This window comes from Tenrec ecaudatus, chromosome 7 (assembly GCF_050624435.1).
Source record: "Tenrec ecaudatus isolate mTenEca1 chromosome 7, mTenEca1.hap1, whole genome shotgun sequence".
In the NCBI taxonomy this organism is placed as follows: domain Eukaryota; kingdom Metazoa; phylum Chordata; class Mammalia; order Afrosoricida; family Tenrecidae; genus Tenrec; species Tenrec ecaudatus.
This window is the reverse complement of record NC_134536.1, coordinates 71,460,660-71,470,628: the sequence shown is the minus strand read 5'-3', so window position 1 is coordinate 71,470,628 and position 9,969 is coordinate 71,460,660. Positions and strand designations below refer to the sequence as shown.

The window sequence follows — 9,969 nt, the reverse complement described above, 5'->3', positions numbered from 1 at the left end:
TCTCTCTCTCTCATTTCTCTTTCTCTCTCTCCTCTTTCACTGCCATCAAGTTGATGCTAACTCATGGGGACCCTACCAGACAGGGTAGAACTGGCCCTTTGAGTTCCTGAGACTTGAGTATCTGGGCGACATACTCTCTGTTGCTCACTTTGTAGTTCATGTGTATTTCTTCTATGGGGAGCCTCCAAGAAAACATAAGTGGAAGACACTGCGGGGTGGTGAGAATTCAATCCCTACTCCTCAGGTGCAGGGGATGGGGCAGACTTAGGAGCTGGTCATCTTCCGTTTCTTTTCTTTTGTTAAATATGGAACGCTTCACGAATTTGCGTGTCATCCTTGCGCAGGGGCCATGCTAATCTCTGTATCGTTCCAATTTTAGCATATGTGCCGCCGAAGCAAGCACACCCTCTAAGAGGTTTATGAATGCCAGGTTGCGGTTTTATATCTAGTTTTCCAGAGGTTGCCAGTCAAAGATTTTGCCAGGCAGAAGGATGGGCTTCCAAACGCACCGTTAAAGCATCTCCCCCGCCCCCCAGGCTTACCCTTACTCAAACCGCCCCTAAGCGCAGACAGTCGTTGCGATGGCGCTAAGATTCCGGACTTAAGAGGCGTCTGAAAGTGCCATTTAGGCATCATTTTAGTCTCCTCTTCTAAAATCCATTTTAAAAATATCTATATTTTAAATTTAAGAGTCTGTCACAGTAAACTTCTCCCAAGATGGCAAGGCGATTGTCTTCATTGTAGCTTAGTTAATAAAGCCTTTTTGGATAATGAAGGATGATAATCACAGTATAAATGTAAAAAGTCACATATTAATGAAGCATAACATAGCGCTGGACCCTTCGCAGAATTTTCCATTGCCAAATCAGGGTTCATTTTTCCTCCCTGCACCTGAGCACCACATCCCTTGAGGCCCGTGGCATGATTTACTCATAAGAGAAACGTCCCATTTTGTTTTGTTAAACCACGTTTCCTCTTCCTGATGACTGTTTCTTACTAGCTTTTATTATGGTCTCAGAGATTTGAGTTTTCAAATATAAATTCCCTTGAGATAGCTTTTTCAATTGTGTGGGTGGGGACAAGAAAGGGGGGTTGCCATCATCTGACTAAGAAATAGTTCACTAAGCCTGGCCAGAAAAATTTGCATCAGGATCTGTGAAAGGAAAAATGTTCGACTTCCGGTCGTAATCAAGAGCATGGCGCACGCAGCACAAAGCTGCTGCCATTTCCAGCCCTGGTCCTTCGCCGGCTCTTTCAGCCTTCGGTCTCTCTTCGGATCCCAGCAGGACCGAGGCCTTGAGCTTCAGACAGCGAGTTTCAAAAGTTCCTGGACAATTTCTGTCATCTTTTCATTCCATCTTCCCATGACTATAAGGAAGTCCCTTGGCAGACTGGAAGTAAATACACGTCGATTTTGCCTTTGAGGAGCCTTTTCTAACGTGTACTTTCTGTTTACTGTGTTCTCACACCACACCTTGTGTGTAACTTTGTCTCTTTGTGGGGTGGGGGGGATTACCCATGACTGTCTTGCTGATATTAGCAGATCTAATGTGAAATTAGGGGGCATAGCTTATTGATTGCTTGATCCTATGTGTTAGCACAAAAGCTCCCCGGTGGCGTCATGTGTATGCTGAAAGGTGAGCCATTTGCTGTCATAGGCGCTCCGTGTGAGAGAGGTGGAGCTTCCCGCCTGTTGACAGTTACAGTCTTGGAAACTCACAGGCACAGTGTCACCTGGTCCTTTAGGGTGCTGTGAGCGGACATCGACTCGATGGCAGGGAGGGCTTTTTGTTTTGTTTTATTAGCACATAGTCTACCATATTTTAGGTAATGACTTTGCCTGGTTGAATGGAATTGCATTGATAAAGTCAATGCATTGATACCAAGTAGTGGTTTTTATTTACATCATGGATAGAGAGAATTAACTGAAGCATAGAGAAAGTACAATAAAATTATCTTGAGTGAATTTAAAATCCTTAATTACAGTTTATGCTTAATAGTAACCCTATCTGTTAAAATTTTAAATTTCATATTGGCCACAGTATAAACCTTGACTATTTGAGAGGGAAAAATAAAACTGTAGAAACCAGTAATTTTACAAATGCAATAAAATAGAAATTAGTATAAAAATAGAAATTAATAATTCTTCAACTAGTTAAAAAATCCCCTCCTACACACTTGTTAGATCAAAGGAAAGATTTGAACAAATTTCTTCAGATCCAGCAAAGAAAGACAAAAATACTAGAACACACTACATTGTTGCAAAAAGGACATGAGAGAGAAACATCTGATCCCTAATTATATAAGGCAGAACCAAAACCAACCAAACTCACTGCCATCAAATAGATTCTGACTTACACCATCCTGCGGATGCTCTATCTCTAGGATAGAGCTGCTGGTCCCACTCATTTTCAGAGACTTTAACTGTTTATGATAGTAGAAGGCCTTGTCTTTCTAGAGCAGAGCTGCTGGTGGTTTTGAACTGCTGCCCTTGAAGTTAGCAGCCAAGTACAAAGCCACTATGTTAAAAGGGCTACATACAAGAGGGAGGAGAGTCAAACTCATGAGACCCAGGTAGATTCCTTTGATGAGGAGGTCAGACATACCTCTACCCTCCAATTTTCTTTCTAGATTCTAACATAACCCATTATTCCCATGGTACTTGATTTCTCTGTTTAATACAACAATATGTTGCAATGATCACATACAATTTATAGACAAAACTCACAATTATTGGGCTTATTAGTGAAGTTAACAGGTTATAATTCAGGATAAAAAATTGTTCATGATACAGGTTCTTTTGAAACGTGCCCATAAGCATGTCTTTCTCTGACCTTCTGGTCCTCGGCCATGTGTGTCCCTGCCTCTGCCCAGCTTGGGCAAGTGTTACAAAGTTCCTTTAGAAATGTTAATAAATGGCTAAAGGGCAAGCTACTCTGTCATAACTCTCATCCCAGAGGTGCTAGGCTTTATCTCCGTGGGTTGGCAAACCTCATTTCTACCACCAAGTAAGATGCTTGGAGGCCCTCCACTCCGCAAGCACGCCACTCTCCTGTCCTAAGGCACTCAGCTTTCCTCACTCTTAGGGCTCGGAAGCATGCCATCCTGTCTCAGAATCTTGGTTCCGATGTTGCTGTCACATTTACTCTGCCCCGTCTTTGGCTCAGAGTCCTCTATTTCCTGTAACGGGTCTGAGTGCCGGTGATCTTCAAATCCAAAAGATGTGCTCCACTCCTAGTTCTTTTTAGATGGTGGCAAGATGCCCCACTATGGCTTCTGTAATGGTTCATTTAAAATTTAGTGAGATGGCAAAATTGACCAATCTCCACTTTAGAGTTTCATACATCTGATTTGCATGCCTCCACCCAGTCATTTGTAAGATTTCCGAAGATCGGACTTGAGGAGCTATGTTAAGCCATTCAGCGCACCACAATTGTAAATCCATTGTTATAGGATTGGACTAGGGGTACATGCGGCAAAAATGTCTGAGTATTAAACATTTAATTTATGTAACAAACAATTATTTTGAAAATTAATGTTAAACTAAGAATTAATCAAATAAAAATAAACTCAAACAGTACAAACATAAAGAATTATCAAATAAAATATAGAGTAGTGAATTAGGAAATAAGAACAGATGCATTCCCAGGCTGATTTCATTAAAAATCTTGTTTCAAAACAAGGTAACTTAATGGAAGCATAAAAGGAAAGAAAAGCATAAATTGGAATAAGAGAAAGCAGCTTATGGATTGAGGGGAAATATATATTTAATGTTAAGAGTTATCTATGTACATCTCCACATTAATTTGAAAAAAATCCAGAAAAGATGGATGTTTTTGAAACTTAAGTTATTACAGTTGATCTAAAAAACAAAAAAAGAAAAAGAATAAAAGATCAAATAGTCATGAGATAAATTGGGGAGATTTTTTTAAAATCCTGATGATGCTGTCAGGTAAGCAGTGGACTGCTAACACAATGGCAAGGTTGGTGGCTCAAACCCACTGGTCTCGCGGCAGGAGAATGGAGATGAAGCTATCTGCTCCATGGAGCATCACCCTTAGTTGTGATCCATTTGATGGCAGTGGCTTTCGTTTTGTTTTGAATCTCCCCATCCTCCCACCTTCAACACCCCACACAAAGGCCCAACTATTAACAACTGAGTCTAGGAACAGACTATGATTTTGAAGGCCCACATGAAGACTCATTATAATTTGCAAGATGCAGATAGCACAACCTTACTTGCTGAAAGCCAAGAAGCCTTGCAGCATTAATGGAGAAAGGTGAAAACTCTAGCTTTCAGTAGAGACTTCAACTTGGATTAAAGAAATCCATAATCCTAACAACTGGAGCAATAGACGACACCAGAATAAATGTAGAGACCCTTGAAATTGTTGTGAGATTCATTATACTTGGGTCCAAAATCAAAGCTCATGGAGGCAACAGTCAAGAAATCAAATGATATATAACATTAAACAAATCTATGGCACACGACCTCGTAAAACTGTTGAAGTGCAATGATATGACTTTGAGGAATAAGGCGTGCCTGACACAAGCCACAGTATTTTCAGTCATTTCATTGGCCAGTGAAAGCAGCATAAGGAAGACTTCAAACGAATCAATGCATGTGAAGTATGGTACTGGTGAACGATATTGACAGTGCTATAGAATGTCAGAAGAACAAACACGTCTGTCTTGAACAAAGTACAACCTGAATGAATGTTCCTTGGAAGTGAGGATGGTGACATTTTGCCTCATGTGCTTTCGAGCTGTCAAATTATCAGGAGAGACCAGTCCCTAGAAAAGGCCATTTGAGGGCATATGGGTTCAAGCATACTTGGGTGGATGGTTCACAACTGGCAGTGTTTTGTTCTATTGTGCATGGGATTGTCATGAATCAGAAATTACTTATGGCACCTAGCATCAAGACATGACCTGAGTCCTCCTCCCATTTTCCATCACCTCCTCTGTTCCTCTCTCCAGTTCACCCCTCTTCATCCATGCTGGTTCCCTTGTGGGCTTTTGAACACTCCAGGCTGCCTCCCAAACAAGGGTCCTTGCAATAGCTATTTTTTTCTAGAATGTTCTTTCTATTATATACTGTAAATTTTACATGCAATAAATATTGAATTTCATATCACTACAGTCAAATGAATTATTTAGTAATAGTCAATAGAATAACACTTTGGCCTTTGAGGGGTTGGATTGGGTGTATCTCACTTATTTTACTAAATAACTTGCAAATAGATCAAAGATTGAAGTGTTTAAAAAAAAGAATTCCAAGAAAGCACAGATGCAGGACTGTTAACTCGTTTTTACAAATAAATGCAGGTACAAAAGTGGCATGTGTATAGCGTTATCTTTATGTTGATCTGTCTATGTCTTTAGCTAACTGTCTACTCAACTACCTAGCTATCTATCCATCTCTACTACTTTATTCCATGCTCAAATTAGGACATTGTTAATATTTTCACTCCGTTCTGACATTGCTAAATATGTTTGTTATATATATAGTTTTGTAGGTTATCCATTGGGCTACAAGGTCAGTAATTCAAATCACCAGCTACACCGTGGGAGAAAGATGAGGCTTTCCACTGTAAAGATACAGTCTCAGGAACCCACAGGGGCAGGTATACTCTGTCTCGTAGGGTCACTATGAGTCGGAGTCAACTCAATGGCTGTGAGTATATCTGTATGTGAGAAAGACCTTATTCAACATTCACAAACTAAAATGTTCATGACAAAGATATAACACAGTGACCAAATTTTTTAAAAAGTGGTCTCTGAAGACTATTTTTGAAAACAAACATACTCAAGGTAAATATTCCTAATATTCAGAGAGGTTTTGAATTATCCATTAGCTAATAAACTACATGAACTATTGAGTAACCTCAGCAATAATTAAAATGGAAATCAAAATAAGATAGTCAAGTATTAAAAATATTGAGACTCAGTGTTGGCAAAAATGAAGCATAATGTCTTCTGATTTATGTTAATGAAATGATAAATTATGTAGTAGTCTTTTAGAGAAATTTGACTATTATAATTTTAAAGTATATATACTCTTTGACCTAAAAATTCCATTGTAGGAAACTTATCCTGCAAAAACACCGCAGAAAAATTTAAGTGTAGGAATTTTCACGTGTATGATGGGATAAAACGCAAAAAACCTTACATGCGCACTGTGATAATTAGATTTTGTATCAACTTGGCTGGTCCAGAATTCTCAGTGATTTCGTAACTGAGGTCTGGTAATCCTCAGGCTATGATGTAATGCAGTATAATCATCTCCATACTGGGATCTGACTGAGCAGCCAACCAGTTGTATGATTGGGGTGGAATGCAACCCTTTACTCAAGTCACCAAACCAAACCAGAACTCATCACCATTGAGTCAATGTCAGCTCATAGTGACCCTATAGGGCTGGGTAGAACTTCCCTGTGAGTTTCCAAAACTGTAACTCTTTATGGGAGTACAAAGCCTCATCTTTGCCCAAAGAGAGGCTGGAGGTTTCAAACTGCTGACCTTGCAGTTAGCAGCCCAACATGTAACCACTGGGTCACCAGGGTTCCTCCTACTTAGGCCACATCCCTGATAAAATCGAAAGGAAGCTTCCTTGAGTGTATGGCCTACCTATAGAAAGACTCTGTGAGAAATTTTAAGGAGCCCTAGTGGCAGTGGGTTTCATGTTGGGCTGCTAACCACAAGATCAGCAGTGAAAAGCCAACAGCCCCTCAGAAGGAAAAATGCTAGGCTTTCTTTGCTGGGCAAGAGTTCCAACCTTGGAAAACCACAAGAGCAGTTCTACCCTTTCCTACAGGGTCTCTGAATCAGAATCAACTCGATGGGCCTAGTGTGAGTGGGAATGCTTGCTTGCTTTTTTCTGGATCTGGAGCCTTTACTTGACCCTTCGACCTCCAGTTCTTTGTACTTGAGCCAGAGACCTGCTGTCTTGATGGCCTGTCCTGGAAGCCAGAAGCGACCTGACATTGTTCTACCATCTGACTTACTGGCTTCAGACTCATTTATCTCTCTATTCGCAATCCTCTGCTGCTAACTATGAATCATCAGCCTCTGCAGTCTGTGCTTACCCTGCGGCTCACTGGCTCCTAAAACCATGCCATTTAGGACAATCATGGAGCCTACCTCCTGAGCTCTGAGTCAGGGACTTGAAAACAGACTGGTCTTACCGGCTTCAACAACCCACCATTTCGTCATTTCCTTGAGATAAATTATCTATCTATCTATCTATCTATCTATCTATCTATCTATCTATCTATCCATCCATCATGGCACTGATTTTGCTTCTCTAGAGAACCTAGCTTAATACACCTAACAATCTAGTTTTAGGAGTATATTACATGATATCACCATAAAATATGGTTTCATCATTTAAAAAAGTAAGATTCATTTAATTGTACTAACATTGAAATATATGTAAGATATATTGTTAGATATAAGGGGCAGACATTATAATCTTTTGGCATGGTTCTGTTAAGATAAAATATACACACAAAGCTGTGTGTCTAAAATCACAACACATATATTCCTATGTGGAATGTAAAAAATACAAAATATGCTCATCACATGCTAGCCATTAATTCTTAGGGGGAGGTATTTTCAGTTTCAAAGACGTACATTTTGTGAAAGTTATCAGTTTCAAAAATAAACAAGAATTATTTAAAATTAAGGAAACATATAGCTTTTAAAAAATCAAAAAGAAGCAGCAAGCAATGACATCCTTGAAATACATTTTAGGTCTTTGCTTCATCTAACAGAGATCCGGCACTTCAAGTCAAACCTGAAGAATGTATGCAGCATCTCTAAACATAGTTTCTGTGAAACGGAAATGATGGATTATATCTGGGTAATAGTTGCAAACTGTGCAATCCAATCGCTCTTACATGAGTTTTGAAACATATTGCCTTGAAGAATATGAGCTCCTTGTAGTGTTTTACTTATTCACTTCTGTCAATGGATATGCTAAAAAAATACTTTTTCTAATCTTTGTAATTTTCCTTATTTTATCTTTGAAACATTTTATTTCTACTAATGTTTGAGAAATGTCCTCAGAGTAAATTGAGTTTGAGCAGTTTTTTTAAAAAAACGGTTTAGTTATATGTCTTTTTGAAATGCTAATCCTCAAAACATTTTAAAAATGTCCTGCTCATATCAGTCTCCAGGCTATCCTGTATAAAATGGAACATTTGCACATAACCAGTCAACTACTTCCTTGAGGAGAAAGTTTAGCAAGGAGATGTTTTCTTTTTTAAGCATATGCAAATGACTTTATATGTTCTGTAGAATCTTGAAATTCAACCTGATTAAAAGAAAAACCATTGTGGTAGCTACGTACCCTCAAGTCCACTTGAGGGTCCTAAGAGTGAAGGGGTGGAGTCCAGCCTGTCAATCAGGTCACAGCCTGATGATGCCTCCTTGTGAGCATGGCCTTCTCATGAGGATTCTGGGAACTTCCACTGACTCTTTGTCCCTGGAGAGGGGCCACAACTCCTCTCTCCCTGTTTCACTTTCCTGCTGTTGAGACACTCAGAGAGATGGGGGAGACACATGGAGACCCGTGCCAGTACTGAGATGCTTCCACCATAATTGGATCCACAAGACTTTTCACCCACCAGCCTGTTATCTTCCTGCATTTGGCATCGTTGATTGTGCTGCATGAGTCAGAAGAGGAAGTTATGGTCTAGTATCATACATATGAGTTAATATCAGGCTTATGGACCTGATCTGGATGGGACTAGGATGTTTTCTTATGTACAATTACTTTTTGATATGAAGAGCTTTCTTAAACATATATGAAGGTCACTGGATTTGTTTTTCTAGTCAACCCGGCCTAACACAACCATATTAGAAGATCTTTGTTTCTAAAATTGACAATGCTCAATTACTAACTAACTCTGATAGCAAGACAAGTTTTGACCATATGAAAAAGTCAAAGGGTAGATCTTGGCACAAATAAAATGAAGAGTAACATAACATTCTTTCTAGGAGTGAGCTGGAAAAAGAATGTATTCACTGAACTTTGAGCAAGCACTTTCCGTGTACATTATGGTTCCACACTGTTCTCAGTGCTGTGACCAGTTCAGGCAAAAACATCACTCTTGAAAATAAAACCACATCAGGGCTGATTACTGGATTATAAAGTAATTTCAGGGTCAGACCATTGGGCAGGGCACTAAATTTGACTTATTGTGCTTATAGCGCTTTCCTTTAAAGTTTTGCCTATTGCTAGACAGAGTTGAGAGATATTTGGACAACTCTGAGATGAAATTTTTTTATTTGTTTTATAAGTACCCCTTTATAATGTAAGTTTGATACAATTAATACCAATATATGAATTGATTCAATTTGTTAATTTATTAGTAATGTGTAGGAAACGAGTACCATTGTTAGCTAATATATTAGTTTTGTTGTCTGTGGTTTGTTGTTCACTGTGACTGCTGTGGCCTTACTTACCACACGGTGTGCTCGCATTCATTGCTGTCACTAATGTGTACTCGTATTGCTTTCCATCGCAGGCCCTCATCCATTCTTCACCCTTCATTAGACACTATTCTGTTGTGATCCATAGAGTTTCCATGTGCTAATTTTCAGAAGTAAATTCCCAGCCCTTGATTCTTTGTCTATCTTACTATGCAAACTCGGATGAAATATTTCCACCATGCTGGTATCTGCAATATTGGCGACGTAGCTTACAGCATCATAGTGACAGGCAAGACCACACAGGATGACCAATTGATAGGTGGTGGTTGTGTTTGACACACAGGTGGTAGTTGTGTATGTCTGAAAATAGTTGCAGCATTCAAGCCTTTTAAATAACCTGAGACGGAGGAAATGAAATGTGTGGTTCGTTGCTTCCACAGACAATTGCCTCCTTTGTGATGAGACCTGAACAACTGGTTCATGTCATGCTACCATGGTTGCACATTTCGGCCAAAGGTTCTATCATAGATT

General features: G+C 39.4%; 1 non-coding gene across 1 annotated transcript; it reads right to left on the bottom strand.

Annotated features, from left to right (window-relative positions):
* Positions 1–299: 299 nt before the first annotated feature.
* On the bottom strand, positions 300–403 carry LOC142453932 (U6 spliceosomal RNA). The gene has a single exon (XR_012785486.1). It is a non-coding gene; the product is annotated as a U6 spliceosomal RNA (small nuclear RNA).
* Between the last annotated feature and the right edge of the window lie 9,566 nt (positions 404–9,969).